This window comes from Sander lucioperca, chromosome 2, assembly GCF_008315115.2.
Source record: "Sander lucioperca isolate FBNREF2018 chromosome 2, SLUC_FBN_1.2, whole genome shotgun sequence".
Classification (NCBI taxonomy): domain Eukaryota; kingdom Metazoa; phylum Chordata; class Actinopteri; order Perciformes; family Percidae; genus Sander; species Sander lucioperca.
Genome location: NC_050174.1, coordinates 18,338,940 through 18,355,510, shown reverse-complemented (window position 1 = coordinate 18,355,510; position 16,571 = coordinate 18,338,940). Strand labels below are relative to the sequence as shown.

The 16,571-nt window shown below is 43.6% G+C and overlaps 1 protein-coding gene across 1 annotated transcript in view; it reads left to right on the top strand.

The window, feature by feature from the left end:
* Positions 1-15,738: 15,738 nt before the first annotated feature.
* doc2a (double C2-like domains, alpha) overlaps positions 15,739-16,571 on the top strand; it is a 78,959-nt gene continuing 78,126 nt past the window's right edge. The window contains exon 1 of the mRNA XM_031297161.2: positions 15,739-15,879. The gene's annotated coding sequence lies outside the window, so the exon portion shown is untranslated. The remainder of the gene's footprint in view (positions 15,880-16,571) is intronic.

The window sequence follows — 16,571 nt, the reverse complement described above, 5'->3', positions numbered from 1 at the left end:
TTATCTTAATGAGCAGCAAAGACAAAGAGAAAGTTGTTGTTGTGGTTACTTCCTCCAGGACGTTATCGGGTCAGATGGGATATGGACACAAAACCAGTGATGGAAAGTACATGTACCTAAGTTCTGTACTTAAAGAGACATTTTTGTCCTGGAGTGAAGGATGCAGGACGTGACGACGCCTCAAGGTGCAAACTAAACTTCAAAAGAGATGTTCTGATTTGTTCACTAAGATTTGATCGTGTTAAAACTCCAGCAATGTCTTCCGAGAGTCAGGGTGTAAAATGTGATCTGAGAACATCATGAATAACTAATGATGTCACACAGAGTTGAAGTTTTGGGGATGCTTCTGTCAGATTCGTGCTGAGACGAGGGGAAGTGCAGCTTTGAAGTGTGGACCCACGAGGCCGAAGCTTCCACACGCAGACGAGATGAGGAAGTCGTGCAGACGTGAGCTGAATCCATAGAAATAAAATGGATAGAAAGGCCATTTCCTTTTACCCTCATGTTGTCCTCCTTCTCAAAACTTCTATATCAGAAATATGGGGTTCTTTTTAACCAAATTATCCAAACAATTAAGTACAATTGCAAGTACTCGATTACTACTCTCATTGAATTTTGGGTATTCAATTTTATAGCATATGAAACAATTGAAATGGTTTCAAAACCTGACTAAACTTTGACATCCACACGTCTGTGATTCTCCACCAACATATGTTCCTCTAATAATAGTCAAAATCATTCATCATTTCAAAATGAAGTATAATCTCCTATAAATGTATTTATTCACCATGAATTTCAAAAATACGTGCAAAACTAGTGGTAATAAGTTGGTGTTAGTGGAAAAAAGCATCGAAAACGTGGAAAGAAAGTGACAAAAACATTGAAAAAAGTGCCAAAAACGTCAGAAAATGTGTCAAATATATATATATATATATATATATATATATATATATAAAAACAAGGTTAAAAAAATGTGTTATTTTTGACCCAGAAGGACAAGTGCATCGACCAGAAGACAACACAAAGATTAAGCAGAATGGTCAGAGCGACAGCCATTTTTATGTGTACCATGGTAACATATAAGACACGTGCAGCGCAGTAGCAACGCTAAATGAGTAACATTTTACAACTTGATGCTTCATCCACCCAAGGCCTATATTGACTATAGTGAGTAGTGAGTGATTTTCATTCTAGCAGTTCATCCAATAAGCAGCCAGAGGAAAACTCTGAGTGAAAGCTTCTCAGCCAATCAGCGGCTTCTACCCCACGTGTGGACTCTTAAGCCTGCCCACAGGCTGCATCGTCACTAGGGCTTTGACTTTTGCCCAAAAATCATATTCGAAGTTCGTTTGTTTATTAATATTAATATTTGAATATATTCGAATATTTATTAATAATATTTTGACCATTAAATGCCTTCAGTAAGGCTTATATTGGTATCAAACTTTGTATATGTTCTGTCCACCAGAGGGCAGTGTATCAGTCAGTAAGCGTGCAATGATATTGTTAGAAGAAAAACACACTGCCTCCACTGTTTTTAAAAAAATTAAGTCAGACCCTGGATTAAACACAAACAATATGCTTTCAACAGGAAGGTCGGATATTTCACGGTAGCCTACGTAAGTGGTCTGATGTTCATACTTTTGCGCTGGTGTGTGCGTCGAGCCGCGTGTGTGGGTGTGTGTGTGTTGTGAGAGAGTGATGGTGATTACCGGTAGCTTCAGAGCGAGTAGCGACTCTAGTCATAGTGAGAGAAACAAAGTGTCTCCCCTGTTCTTTCTGACCACGGTGGGAAATCCGGAGCAGGAGAAGTTAACCCTCTCCTTGATTTTACGTTGTTTATGGAGAAAGAGAACCAGGAAATGAGTCGGGGGAAATGCGCTACCAAGCCGCGGCCGAGCGACGCGCGTCGCCGCGACGTGTAGTTACATTTTGAAATGCGTGAAAAAGCCTCGGAATCTGAATTGAAAACAAGGTTTACAAGCAAACACATTTACAAAAAAATAATGCCCATAACTGGTTCGAAATTCGAATATTAAGGGATGCCTAATATTCATTCGAATATCAATATTTTTTTTAATATTCGAATTATATTCGAATATCGAAGTTCGGAGTCAAAGCCCTAATCGTCACCAGCAAGTGAGCCAATGAAATGAATGACTTTGGCGCGCAAGATTTTCAAGCAAGCTCAATGAGACAGACACAGACAGTAGCTATTAGCTAATATCAAACGCAAAGCAGCTTGTTTTCATTCAAATTCAGCAAGAAACGCTCCGAGGAGCAGGAGGAGGAAACTCCTGCCATTTTAAGTAACGCAGTTACAAGTGACGAGTTACCATCCTGCTCGGCCACCCTCTCCCCATCAAGTCCTCCCGTAGCCCCTCACACCAGCAAGGCAAGTAGGCTAACAGTTAGGCTAACATTAATGTTAAATAATATTGGCAGTAGGCAGAGGTAACTTATGATAGCGTTTTATGTGTTATAGGAGGAGATAGGGCTCAGCAGCCTAACACAAACGCCGTTCCTCAAGAAGACCTGTCACAACCTCCGCTAAACCTGTCATCAATAGATGAGCCTGCAAGCCAGCCCAAACTCCGTACATTCCCACCCACACGCACGGAGAAAGATAGGAGTTTTTCTGACAGGTGATACTCAAAATTCCCGTGGCTGGAATACCAAGATCTCAAGAGATGCTGTTTTTTGTAAGTCTTGTCGTCATTTCCCTGAAGCAGCTTATGAGGATAGATTCATTAATATGGGCTTCAAAGACTGGAAACATTTTTCTGAGGCTTGTGGCAAACATGAAGCCAGCAGGGCACATGCTGCAGCGCTGGGGAAAATGGATGGTTTCAAGCAAAGTCACCAGCCAGGACGGGGAAATATTATTAACCAGCTGAACAACGATGCCAGCGACAAGTCCTTCATTGAAAGACATAGACAGTACATCATGATGGTAATAGATCTCGTCCTGTTCTGTGCAAAACAAGAAATCCCATTGCGTGGGCATCGGGAAAACCCAGATGCGTTAAACAAGGGTAACTTTTTGGAACTACTTGACCTGGTTTCCAAATATGACCCAGAAATAAAATGGTGACTGGATGAATTACCCAAGAATGGTAAACTACTGCACCACGCTATACAAAATGAGATACTGGAAATCGCAACATCACTCCTTGTCAAAAAAATAAAGGCAGATTTGCATGATGAGCCAGACACAATATTATGCGATTTTAGCAGATGAGTGCAAAGACTTGTCAAAAAGAGAGCTAGTGGCAGTATGCGTCAGATACCTGCACAACGGCACATTGAAAGAATGGGCTGTGGGATTTGTGGAAACGGACAACATGACTGCAGAGGCAATATCGGCTAAGATTTTGGAAGTGCTGGAGCCATTGCAGCTGGACCCGGGGCTGTGCGTCGGATTTGGGTTTGACGGCGCATCAGTCATGTCGGGGAACAGAGGAGGGGTACATGTGATACTGAAGAAGACGTTTACCCACGCTTTATATGTGCATTGTAACTCACATAGACTTAACCTTGCCCTGTGCACAGCAGCTAAAGTGTCTCCTGGCATTTCAACGTTTTTCGATATTATAAACAGCTTGCATAACTTTATGACTGGTGCGCACAGACATGCCAAATTTCTGGAAATTCAAAAGCAGATGCGACCAGGGAAAAAAACACTGGAGCTGGAGAGATCCTGTGTTGTGAGGTGGAGCTCATGGTCAAATGCAGTCAGTAAGGTGTTGACGCTACTGGGACCTATTTTGGAGACCCTTGCCACATTCTCCAAAAGTTCTGGCCAAACATACTTGAAGCTGACTCCCTACTGCACCAAATGCAAACAAAAAAGTTTTTGTTTCTGCTTGTCACATTCAACCAGTTATTTGAAGTCAATGACTATGCCACTAAGGGCTTGCAATCTTCCAAACTATCAGTTACAGATTGTATTGATCTGATTGAAGGGCTCAAGGACAGCTACACACAATTCAGGAATGAAAATGATGCATTTGATAAAGTAATGGCACTGACAGATAAGTTGATGAATAAACATGAGATTGTGCGCTGGGATATCAGTGGATCACGCAAGAGGAAGTTGCCGGCTAGGTTAGACAATACGTACGTTGATTCTACTCTGGGCAAATCATCACCTGTACAGCAAAACTCGGACCTACAGAAATTATGGAATGACACACTGGACAAGCAGATGATGGAGCTGAAGCCGCTGCTGCCTGCTTGCCATGGTCAGACACCTTTGGTGACAAGGCTCTCATCCGGCCCGCCTGTGCGCACTTTTCCATTCCCATGGTGGACGCAGAGCACACTGTTTGTGCAGCAGCTTAAAAGAAAGGCAAAGGCCAACAAGACCACAAACGAGAAAAAAGAAACACTCGTAGAAGTGCTCGACACATGCCCCCGTGATATTTTCCCCAACATGAACAGCCTCCTGTGGGCCCTCCTCACATTGCCCATGACGACATGTACTGTGGAGAGACTCTTTTCAGCTGTCAATCGGATAAAAACAGGCACCAGGGCAACAATGTTGACAGATAGACTGAAATTTTTGTCCCTGCTTTCATTTGGAAGGGAATTGTCTGATTCACTGGAATATCAAGACATTTTTGCTGTGTTCAGTAATTCTGAATTTATAAGAAACAGTTAATAATTTTGGACAGTTCCCTGCCCGCTGTGCTGGGTAAATAAATGGAGAGAGAAACAGACCCTCCAAAGATATAATTCCGTTTCATTTTTTTTGTGTATTAAACGTTCAAGGCGCAGGCCGGGTTTTAACGTTAGCGGTCCATGGACCCATTGCCGCTGAGTCTAACGTTAGCGGTCCTCTGACCCACTGCCGCTGGGTCTAACGTTAGCGGACCTCTGACCCACTGCTGCTGGGTCTAACGTTAGCGGTCCACTGACCCACTGCCGCTGGGTCTAACGTTAGCGGACCTCTGACCCACTGCTGCTGGGTCTAACGTTAGCGGTCCGCTGACCCACTGCTGCTGGGCCTAACGTTAGGGGACCTCTGACCCACTGCTGCTGGGTCTAACCTTAGTGGTCTGCTGACCCACTGCTGCTGGGTCTAACGTTAGCGGTCCACTGACCCACTGCTGCTGGGTCTAACGTTAGCGGTCCACTGACCCACTGCTGCCGGGTCTAACGTTAGCGATCCACTGACCCACTGCCGCCGGGTCTAACGTTAGCAATCCGCTGACCAACTGCCGCTGGGTTTAACATTAGTGGTAGAGCTGTAATCAGGCCTTAAAAGTTCGGCCCGAAAAGGACCGAGCACGACAGAATTCGGCCCGAACCTGTTTACAGCCCAACTGTATAAAAGGCTGTCTATCAGCAGTGATTAGAGTACATGTCGGAGAATAGCGCGGACACAAGCTTCACACCGCGAGTGGGCACACACACCACTGAAAGGGGAGAGAAAGAAAAAAGAGACAGCGCCGCACGCACACAGCTCTTTTGTCAAGAATGAGTCATTTATGCATTTTCTAACATAATTTATTCATGACTAACGTAGGCTATAGGCCACTTGGAAGTTGGAACAAAGAAATAAAATAAGTCCTCCAGAGGCCAGCCTCTGTTTCACCTCCTCAGCATCCATTTACACGCTAATCGAAACGCATCACCTGACCGCTCATTTACCACGCAACGTGGAGCGCAAGAGAGAAATTAAGACCGAACCCGACCAAAGCCATGGGTCCCGTCGGGTTCGGGCAGAGATCTTCAGCTCTAGTTAGCGGTCCGCTGACCCACTGCCACTGGGTCTAACGTTAGCGGTCCGCTGACCCACTGCTGCTGGGTCTAACGTTAGTGGCCCACTGACCCACAGCCACTGGGTCTAACCTTAGTGGTCCACTGACCCACTGGCACTGGGTCTAACATTAGCGGTCCGCTGACCCACTGCTGCTGGGTCTAACTGTAGCGATTATGGACCATTTTATTTCTACATATTTATAGCTGACTTACCCAACTGACTTCTCTATTGGCTGTTGAAACAGGTGATGACTCTTAAGTTCTGAAACCAGCCTCTGGAGACTCAAACCAGCTGAGTCGCAGCGACACCATTAGCTGTTTTGAGTCGAGTTGAGACAGGCCGGTTTCGTCTCTTTGTGAAAATCTCTGGTCTGAACCAGACTTTAAGAAACACAGAGATGTTCTGATTGTTTAGAGAGAGAGAGAAATTTGCAGCTGTGAAAAGGAAAAAAACCAAGACTTTTATTTTCTTGTAATATCGTTTGTGCATGTATTTAATTATGCAGATGAGGGACTGGAGGCAGCGTGTGATGAAGAGTAAACGGCGACTCCATCAGCGGAGGGTTCAGAAACTAAGGTTAACATCCGCATAGAAGCAGCTGCGGACGGAGGATCACAGTCAAATGAAATTAGACCCCAGTGGTCATTGTCTCATTTCTCACGATCATTAAGGTTAATGACACTCAATCTGCATAATACATGAGAGATTCCCTGGCAGCACATATCTCTGTGTGGAGGTTAACGGTTTCAATTATCTGACTCATCAGCAACGATTAACAAGAAGGGGAAGCACTTGGATGGCTGTGACAAACAGTCACTGTGAATTAAAGAAGTTTAACAGCTGGAGATCTTTTACTGTGTCACATTCTCGCCAGGGTTTTAATTAAACTTCTGTCCATGATAGGGCAGCAGAACGAGGACATGATCATACATTATTTAATGTGACTGAAGTGCTTTTTATTCTTTATTTTGATTCATCTTCCGTACAGAACATTGGACACTTTCCTCCCCCAGAAAAACGCCCACATAGATCGTTTGTTTAAGCAGCGATTACGATTTACATTAACATTTATACTGCCCTACAAAGGCAAAGTGCAGTAACTACGCCAACACTGAAACTGAGAAAAATGGCTTCAAAGTTTTCATACAGGCCAGCCAAACATGTTGTAGGTACAATATTGTTGATACTTTTATGTAATACCTTTACAGGAAGGAAAAGGTTATACATAAAAAAAAAATACCATTGATATGACCTTTGACCCTAAAAATGTAGATACTGCACTTTGCCTTTGTCTAACCTCAAGCAACTAAAACACTATTACAAAAGCAGAGTGCAGTATCTACAATTGAAATGTGTTAATCCAACTTTCTTTTTTTTATTCCTTATATATTTTCATTTGTTTCAATTGGTTTTATGTTTTGTTTATGGATGTGTATAGGTTGAGTGTTGAAAATGCTTCATCCAGTGCATTCAAGAATAGTCTTTTGTTTGTTAATGTCCCTGTCACATCAGTCTTAAATGATTCAACTGTCATTCTCATTATTTTCCACAAAACATCCTTATAATTTTACACACAATCAAAATGCTGGTATTTTGGTTTGGGGATTTTTATTTTAATTGAAAATTAATTCATTAAATACCAAGGTTACTTATAAAACGGCACTTAAAAATTCATATACATTTAACAACATAACTCAAACAGAATAACAAGGAGATTTTGTGTGTGTGTGTGTGTGTGTGTGTGTGTGTGTGTGTGTGTGTGTGTGTGTGTGTGTGTGTGTGTACACTCCCAAGCTAGACAACATTATAAAGCAGATGCGTTAGGCACTGCAATAAATCTACCTTCTCAGGTAGCATGTAACATGTGTAACGTTCAGGTTTTGTTTGAACTAAGACAAAAATGTTAATCCTTTACATTTTGGAGGCTGTAGTTTGTGGTGCTGTTAAACTATATTCCATTATACTTAGAGGTTTTTCTAATATCTAGTCAATCCGGACAAAATAACACCTCTAGCATACGACACATAAAATGTAACCGCAGCACAAAATATACAGCCTCCAAAGTTACAGTTGAATAAATTATTATACGTTATATATTATACAGATTATACATTTTAGATAATAAACTGGTTACTAAGTGTAGAGTTATTATGGAGAAGGAATCTTTCTTGCTGAGTAAGTGTAATTGGTTGTGGTCTCATATCTGCTGGTGTAAGAACATCTTGCTCTACAAGCCAATGCAGAGTTGCTTACATGTGGTTTATGGAGCATTAATGTGGGTGTAGACGTTAACTACGGACTCCATCCAGTTTGCAGATCAGAGATTAACTGACAACAGGTATTATCGCATGTATGTGGTTATGATCTGCAAGGTCTATGCGGAATTTGTGGTTCATGAGTACATCTTGCAATGAGACATCCTGATATTAACTGCATCATGTCAGAGCAGAAAAGGCGGATGATGAAGGATGGTGTGTGCACATGTGAAAATGTTTTTCTGAGAGTAGGGGTGTGCACTTGTGTGTGTAAGTGCATATTTCTTTTCCTCCTTCTCAATCCTCCTCAGCCAGATTCTCCCAAAAATGACGGCGGTTGGGGGGCATCATTGGGCAGAGCTTTGAGATGATGTCCATCTTCTTCTCCCTCTCTACCCCCTTGTCTCCAGGCCTCAACTGTCCAGGGTACTCCAAGGTTACCTATAAATCAAAATGTGCATATAATTGCAAGTGTTACAATGTTTATAGGTCTATTTATGTGAAATACAAGTCTTACGCTCTTACCTTCTTCATGAGGAAGTCGCATCGTGTGAACTCCTCTTCATCGTGCGACAGTTTGTAGAACATGCACCTGGAGCCCCTCCTCATCTGAATGATAGTCATTCTGGGCAGATTTGGCACATTCTTGACTTTGGTCACTGAGCGACCATTGCTCCATGCAAGGATGTTGTTGCACTGGAGCTCCATCACATTTACTTTGCCTGAGTTGGAAGAGGCAATCACATCTTTGAAGTCCTGAAAGTCCAGGACGACACCTCCAGGCCGTTTCCTCATGGCTTTCTCCACCCCATGGTGGAAGCTGTCAGTGCTCATGAAGGTGTGCCCTGGTTCAAAGTATTTCAGTGTGATGTCTTGGATGTTGTTAGTTGTGTTATTCAGCAGCTTAACCAACGTGGTGAGCAGGACCCAGTTTTTGTTTTGAGCAGAGCAGTTATCCTCCCAGTATGTCACATGTCGCGCATCCCGCTCCTGATGGAGGGCGGTGACATACGCAGATGACACCTCTGCTGCTGTTCTCCCCACAATGCCTTCATGCCATATCACAGACACCGTGTTCTTTTTAAAGGGTGACTTCTTGCCAACACTGGCAAAAGTCTCATGAAAGGCAGTGATTCTTTGAGTGAAGACTGCAGACTTCACTCCTGGCATACGGGGCAGCATAATGACCTTTTGGAGGTCAACACTACGGACTACCTGGTCATCCACCTCTTCTCTTTCTGCATCCAATTTGTAGTGTTGCCTCCCTATCTCTGCTCTCCTTTTATGTTCCTCCCACTGTAGACAGAAATGGCATTGAGAATTCCCATCAGCCTGATGCTCTGTATTCAGGTGGATCTGATGCTGCAAGCAGTGCTCACACTCCTCCTCTCCCAGTTTAGTGAAGCTGATATTCAGTTCCTTCACAGCCTTCCTGTAAGTCTCGTAAGAGCATTTTAGAAAGCTCTGCCTGTAGTCATTAAACATTGACCGGATGTTGATATCACTGGGAAGATACCTCCTGTTTGGAGCATGCTCCCGCCTATAGTGGCTTATTGAGGGATGAAATGATTCAATGTGTTCAAACATTGGAGTCATGTCCATCTTGTTGCTGGGGGTATGTCTTCCCCTTTGGTCTTGAGGTGGTGCTAGAGTCGAGGAGGTGGCACTACCAAAAACAGTCACTATCAAGCGGCCATTTTTTGGGTGGTATCCTAAGGTGGACAAAAACATAGTCTTACACACCTCCTGTCGCTGGCCCAGGTTATCATTAAGATGATACTGGTATGACCGCTTTCGTTGAGTTGGACCACCTGTGGTGTATCGCTTTATCTGCTGCTGTGAGATCATACGAAATATGAAGTGCTTCTTTTCAGGGTATGTCATCTTCCCATATGCACCAAATATTTCCATCCTCTGGCCCTCTGTTATTTTCCTTATGCATTTTGTTCTGCACTGTGGGCCACAAGGCTTCCCAATCCGCGGAGTCTTTGCAGGCAGCTCTTGACAAGGAATGCTGGTGCTGACCTCATCATCACCATCCTCATCCTCATCACTTTCATCCTCTGGCACATAGGTAACATCCATCCCATCACATTCATCCCCTTCATCCTCTTTCCTTTCATCATCATCATCATCATCATCATCCTTCTCACTATAACCACCTATCATCATGCTGCACTCATCCTGTTCCTCACTGTCAGCTACTGTATTCACTAGCAAATCCTCAGTGAAACAGCTGTCCTCAATATCTGCATCCAGCGAGGCAAACAACGCCTCAAGATATTTTTTCCTCATTCTTTCATCTTCATTATCTGATATAGGCCTATCAGTACTTTTGGGGGCTCTCTCATGACACTGGCCTGCAAAATCATAAAGGAATATGAGTTTCTCATAACCAGCCTTGTATCCTAAAGATTTATCTGTTTTTCTCATTGCAGCCTAATGTTGTACGAGGCTTGTGGACTAGGTCCTACATACAGCCTAAAAATTCATGGACACCATCTTTACTCTTATCAAATAGTCATAATAGAAATATAGAATAGAAAAATTAAGCTATTATGTTTGCATGAGAAAAATTGCGTTGTTGCGTGAGACGGTGTGCATATGTCCATTTCGTGTGTCACAGTCAATTTGCGAGACTCGCCATCTGGCAGTCTGTGACATAAAAAAAAGTGTTTTACTCTGACAACTGAAAAATAGATATTTAATCTTGACAAATTATTATTGAGAACGTAGCCTATCTCCATATAAAAAAAAATTACTCATTATAAAATGAAATGACAATAGTGTAACCGAGCGTCTTATATTGTCTCACAAAGACGGCACAGCACGTCTCACTTAATTCAACCACTGACAACACTGACAACGGTCAGAAAATACAATGCTTTTTCCACTTCCCTTTTCCCGTCAAAATAAAAGCTCTATGTTTACAACTTCCTCTCAAGCTTCAACTGAGAGGTTACCCAATACAATACATTACAATAGCGTAAGAAATGAAGACAACAAGAAGCAAAACAGTTATGACAGCGTTTCCAGAGTGGATAGATGCTAACGTTACTGCCTTCAAGGGAGCAGGTAAGCTAAAATGGTTTATATGCTAGCGGCTCGCTAGCTAGTAACGGCAATTTATTGATTTAGGTGTTAATTGCCAGGTTAGGTGTTCATATTTTACAATGTTCCTTACCGCTGTCTGGATACTTGCGTTTCAAAGCTAGAGACACCATGAGTTTTCCTCGGGATTGTGCCCTGTTTCTCTGGGTTAATGATGATATGTTGTTGGCTTGTTGGTGGTCTGTGTCACAGTGTCACCTCGCGCATGGCATTCCTTATCATACTCTGTGATAAGGATGCTGTGCGCGAGGCGGACAGATTGGTAGATTCGAATGGGGCTACAGAGGCAGACCGCAGTATCTACCGCGTCAAAGCCGGGTAAACAAAGGCAGAACGCAGTAACTTCACTTACTGCGGTTTGCCTTGGTATTAGCTTGGATTTCGTGGTTACTGTAATAAGCCAGAACGCAGTAGCTTTACTTACTGCGGTTTGCCTTGGTACTAGCTTGGATTTTGTAGTTACTGCAAATTTGACAGAGTGATTTCTCTGAAACGGGACACAGTTGAACCAGGAGATTTTATCACAAGACGTAGGAGATGTCACAAAGCCCATTTCCAGTCTAAACTCAGTTTTGACAATATGTAGTTACTGCGTTTTGGTTTTGTACGGCAGTATAGTAGTCTGGATCAGCGGCGCTACATGGGTTAGGGTAAAGGGCTGGCTACATTGCCTTGCCTGGCCGCTACGGAAACCAAAACTTGCGCATGTTAAATTTGGAACCCACGATCAGATTTGAAACCAAATCCTCCAAATTATTCCAAACAATTCCAATAAAGAAACGATTCCACTGGAATCTTAATTTTTGAAACGATTCCAAGTAGGAATCGGTTCTCGATGCCCAATCCTAGTCCTTTAGCTCTCCGTTCTCAAACTCCGTTCTCCTCGGGAAACATCAACAACCTTCGGGCTAGCAAGCTACACGCTGAAATTGTTTTGAAGAACATTTGGATACTGCAACAAGGCAGTCCTGCTTGGTTCTTTCAGGGAAGGATTGTAAAGATTTACAAAGAATATGTTTAGGGCATTTCCTCTCTAACTGGGACGTTTTGGGACCGATTGGTGGGATTGCTGTGGATGAAGTACACACGGAGATACACTGGTAAGAGATAATGAGGTTTAACCATATATCCAGATAATTTAAATATACTGACCAATATTATAAAACTCAACACTTTTGTTTTTGCCCCCATTTTTCATGAGCTGAACTCAAAGATCTAAGACTTTTTCTATGTACACAAAAGGCCTATTTCTGTCAAATATCGTTCACAAATCTGTCGAAATCTGTGTTAGTGAGTAGGGATGAGCGAGTACAGCATTATCTGTATCTGTATCTGTATCTGTTAACCATATGAATTATCTGTATCTGTATCTGTACTTGGACTGGGCGGGACCTAACCCGGAAGTGGGCGGGATTTAACCCAGAAGTGGGTCGGTTTGTCTTGAAATGGGCGGGGCTTTAACAGTATGTTATTTTAAGCATGCAATTGATATGGGTTGATCAGAAATTGTTATATTTATTGCTGATTAGAAATCTATTTACATGACAGCATCAGCATTGAGCTTCAGATCAATGGTTTTGATCACGATAACAAACAAACTATATACAGAACAAGAACAATGAATACAACACATGCGGTTGCAATTATGAAGTAAAATATAATGAACAAGAGTTTTCATACTCAACATAACTTTCTTTTTTTAACTTAATTTTTTTATGATCAGTGTGATTATTTTTTTTTTTGGTTCTTTTTTTTATTTTTTTTATTTCCACACCAGGTATGTGTGTGTGTGTGTGTGTGTGAGTGTGTGTGAGTAAGTAAGAGAGAGACAGAGAGAGAGAGAAAGAGAGAGAGAGGGGGGCGGGGGGGACTGTGTTCTACGGATCAAATAATCCGACGCTGTTTTTCAGATCTGTTTAGAGCCAGCTGACGGTTTAAAAAAGAAAAAAAATCTCCGACAGGCAGAGACGCAACGCCAGTCGCATTCTACCAAGCACCACGTCTGAACAAACCCCACGTTTTCCAGAACTCTACTGGTTAATAAGTAAGTACTACAAACCGAAGTAAAAAACAAACCTGAAGCTGAAAAAAACCCTAAACGTTAACGGAAAAGACCCGCGAACCTGAGTGACTGAGGGAGAGACAGAAAGAGAGAGAGAGAGAGCTGTTCTGTGTGTGAGTGAGCAGAGCGGGACACACACAGCAACACAATAAATCTGTATGTGTGTAGGGGAGGGGCGCTGTGACGACTAGCCTATCACAGAACGCAGACACAGTCAGCTACCCAATGAGGATTTTTATTCAATCCGAGCACAGATATTGACTCGTATTACTCGTATAATACTCATACTCGGCAAAAGTGCTTTATCCGTACCAGATACTCGTTTCAGCCGAGTATCCGGCTTAACTCTATTAGTGAGCACTTCTCCTTTGCCGAGATAATCCATCCACCTCACAAGTGTGGCATATTAAGATGCTGATTAGACATCAGGATTATCACACAGGTGTGCCTTAGGCTGGCCACAATAAAAGGCCACTCTAAAAATGTTTTGTTCAGTGTAGCTCACGTTACTGTATTGTGTCAACAGTTAACTTCAATTTAATATTGTATGAGGAGTTTTCTTTTGAGGGGTGCAAATGTTCCACCAAAACAAGTTCCTTCCTGAGACTATTTAGCAGAGCCGCCGTCGATAAGAATGCATCTGTGCTGGAGCCAGACTTTGACCTGTGACATTTGGAACCTACGGCCCCGACCGCAGCTCTGAAATATCAGCAGCTAACTGTGTTTTGATAAATCTGTGATGCTGAAGTAGCAGACAGATATGGGGCGGTAATTAGTCGTGGGCGCACGAAACAAACCGTCCCCCCACTGTTAAAAATGAAAAACACCTTCTGTTTAAAACCAAATCTACATATTTTATCGTCCTACATGTCCACAGTTTTTAGTTCACCGCAGCTGTCATCAACCCACTCTCAGCAAACACAGCTTCTCTTAACATTTAAAACAAAAAAAATACCTCTCTAAATCTGCATTTAGAAAACAAAGAGCTCACATGTTTTGACCACCACACCAATGATTCGTTTATCTCCAAAAACAAACATCCAGCACTTTTCAGGCTCGGTATGATTTGGTCCGACTCCACTGTCAGATGGTGCAAAAAAAATTGCTCCATCTGGGTTTCACTAACAAAAAAAAGCAAACGCAGCAGCAGCGGTTATTTCTTTTTTTTATTTCCAATTTGAAGTGGCCCGAAGGGTTTTATATCATGTTACACTCGAGAGATGGAGAGAGGAGAGAGATGGTGGATTTAAAACTGAAAAAAAAAAGCAGGGTTACATTGTCCGCTTGGCATGCATGGATGGGTAGAGAGAATGTGTGGGTGGATGAGATGCGGAGAAGAGGAGGAGGAAGAGGAAGGATGGAGAGTGGAGGGTTTTTTTAACGAGGAGTTCCTTTACTCCAGGGACACCTATCTGTCTGACCGCAGGGGGAGGAGGAGGAGGAGGAGGAGGAGGAGGAGGAGGTGGTGGAACAAAAGGAAGAAACGCAAGGGGGGGAAAAGGAGGGATGGAGGTCCAAAGATCATCTACACCCTTTCCTGGAAGGGAGGAGTGAAATAAAAGCGCTGTGATACATATGTGTGTGTGTGTGTGCGTGTGTGTGTGTGTGTGTGTGTTTGTGTTGGATGCACACGTGTGTTATTAGGCGTCATTAACCGCAAATTATACAGGCAGGAAGAGAAAGACAGATGCTGCTGTTGGCACATTATTTTGTCTCCCCTTGCTATCTGCTGCCCAGGGTAGGGGGGGAGAGGAAAGATGGAGAGAGAGGAGAGAGAGTGTGGGAGAGTTAATGTAATACATGTGTAGTGTGATTAAAGGAAGAGCTTCACCGCTGTTGACATCTTAGATGAATGTGACGCTCAGCGAAAAGGATATTAAAGAGAAACAGGCAGAAGAAACGGAAGAGAAAGGGTTAAAGTCCAACTCTATCAGAGGGAGATCTCCCCCTCTCTGTCGCTCTCTCTCTTTCTCTCTCTCTGTCTCTCTCTCTGTCTCTCTCTCTCCCTCCCTCTCTCTCCCCCTCGCCCCTTCTCCCTCTCTCAGCTGCTTGCTGCCTCTCCCCCCACCCCTCTCTCTCTCTCTCTTCTCCCTCTCTTGGCTGCTCGCTGCCTCTCTCTCTCTCTCCTCCCCCTCCTCCCTCCCCCCCCTCTCTCTCTCCTCCCCCCTCCTCCCTCTCTCTCTCTCACCCTCTCTCCTCTCCCTCTCCCCCCTCTCTCTCTCTCTCCTCTCCCTCTCCCCTCTGCTTGCTGCCTCTCTCTCTCCCTCTCTCTCTCTCTCCTCCCCCTCCCCCCTCTCTCTCTCCCTCTCTCTCTCTCTCCCCCCTCTCTTTCTCTCTCTCTATCTCTCTCTCTCCTTTCCCTCTCCCCTCTGCTCGCTGCCTCTCTATCTCTCTCTCCTCCCTCTCCCCCCCCTCTCTCCCTCTCTCCTCCCTCCCCCCTCCCTCTCTCTCTCCCCTCTGCTCGCTGCCTCCCTCTCTCTCTATCTCCTCCCCCCCCCCCTCTCTCTCTCTCTCTCTCTCTCTCTCTCTCCTCTCCCCTCTGCTCGCTGCCTCTCTCTTTCCCTCTCTCCTCCCCCTCTCCCTCTCTCGGCTGCTCGCTGCCTCTCTCTCCACCTGTTAGTGCGAACCCTCTCATCCACCTGTTTCTGTTTGTGTAGGAATCTCCTTCACTCACACAATCAAAGGTAAGAGACATTCTTATTCTCTCGTGTGATCTTTCTGCTCGTCTTTTCCTTGTTTTTAGTCACTTCTCAAAAGGCTTTTGCATGTTTTTTTAATCGTCTCTGCCTCCTTTCTATCGCTGCTGTCGCCTGTTTTGCTGCTCAACTCATACTCCTGACAGTTTCTGCGTCTTTTTATCCCTTTCTATACTCCTGCTGCACTACATTTCAGACCAAAGTCACGTCTTATGCAGTCTGCAAGTGAATTTCATTTAATTTACGTCCAAAACGTATGAAAACAAACACACAAACCAAACATAACACTTTCAATTATTCTTTATATGTCCTATTGCATGGGTTTGAATCAGGGGCGGAGCCAGACTTGAACACTCGAGCCTTGGGCTGGGGGATATGTGTGTGGGGGTCCGGGGGGCAGTTTACAGCAGCTATATGCGTTATTTCTCAAGATATTTGATAACATTTTCAACATACTAAATTTTCAATATACTAAATTCCTTTTCTGACATTTTTGACAATTTTTGACTTAACGCATGGACTGAGCTATTATTTATGGTCAGGGCTTTGAGCTGACCCCCTAACTTTGTGAAGTTACGAGCTGGTTTGGCCGGTGATAGTCTGGCATTGCCAGCTCTTCCTCCACAGCGCTGCGGAGGAAGGTCTGAGCTAGCCCACACAGCATTCCCGGGATGGGAGGA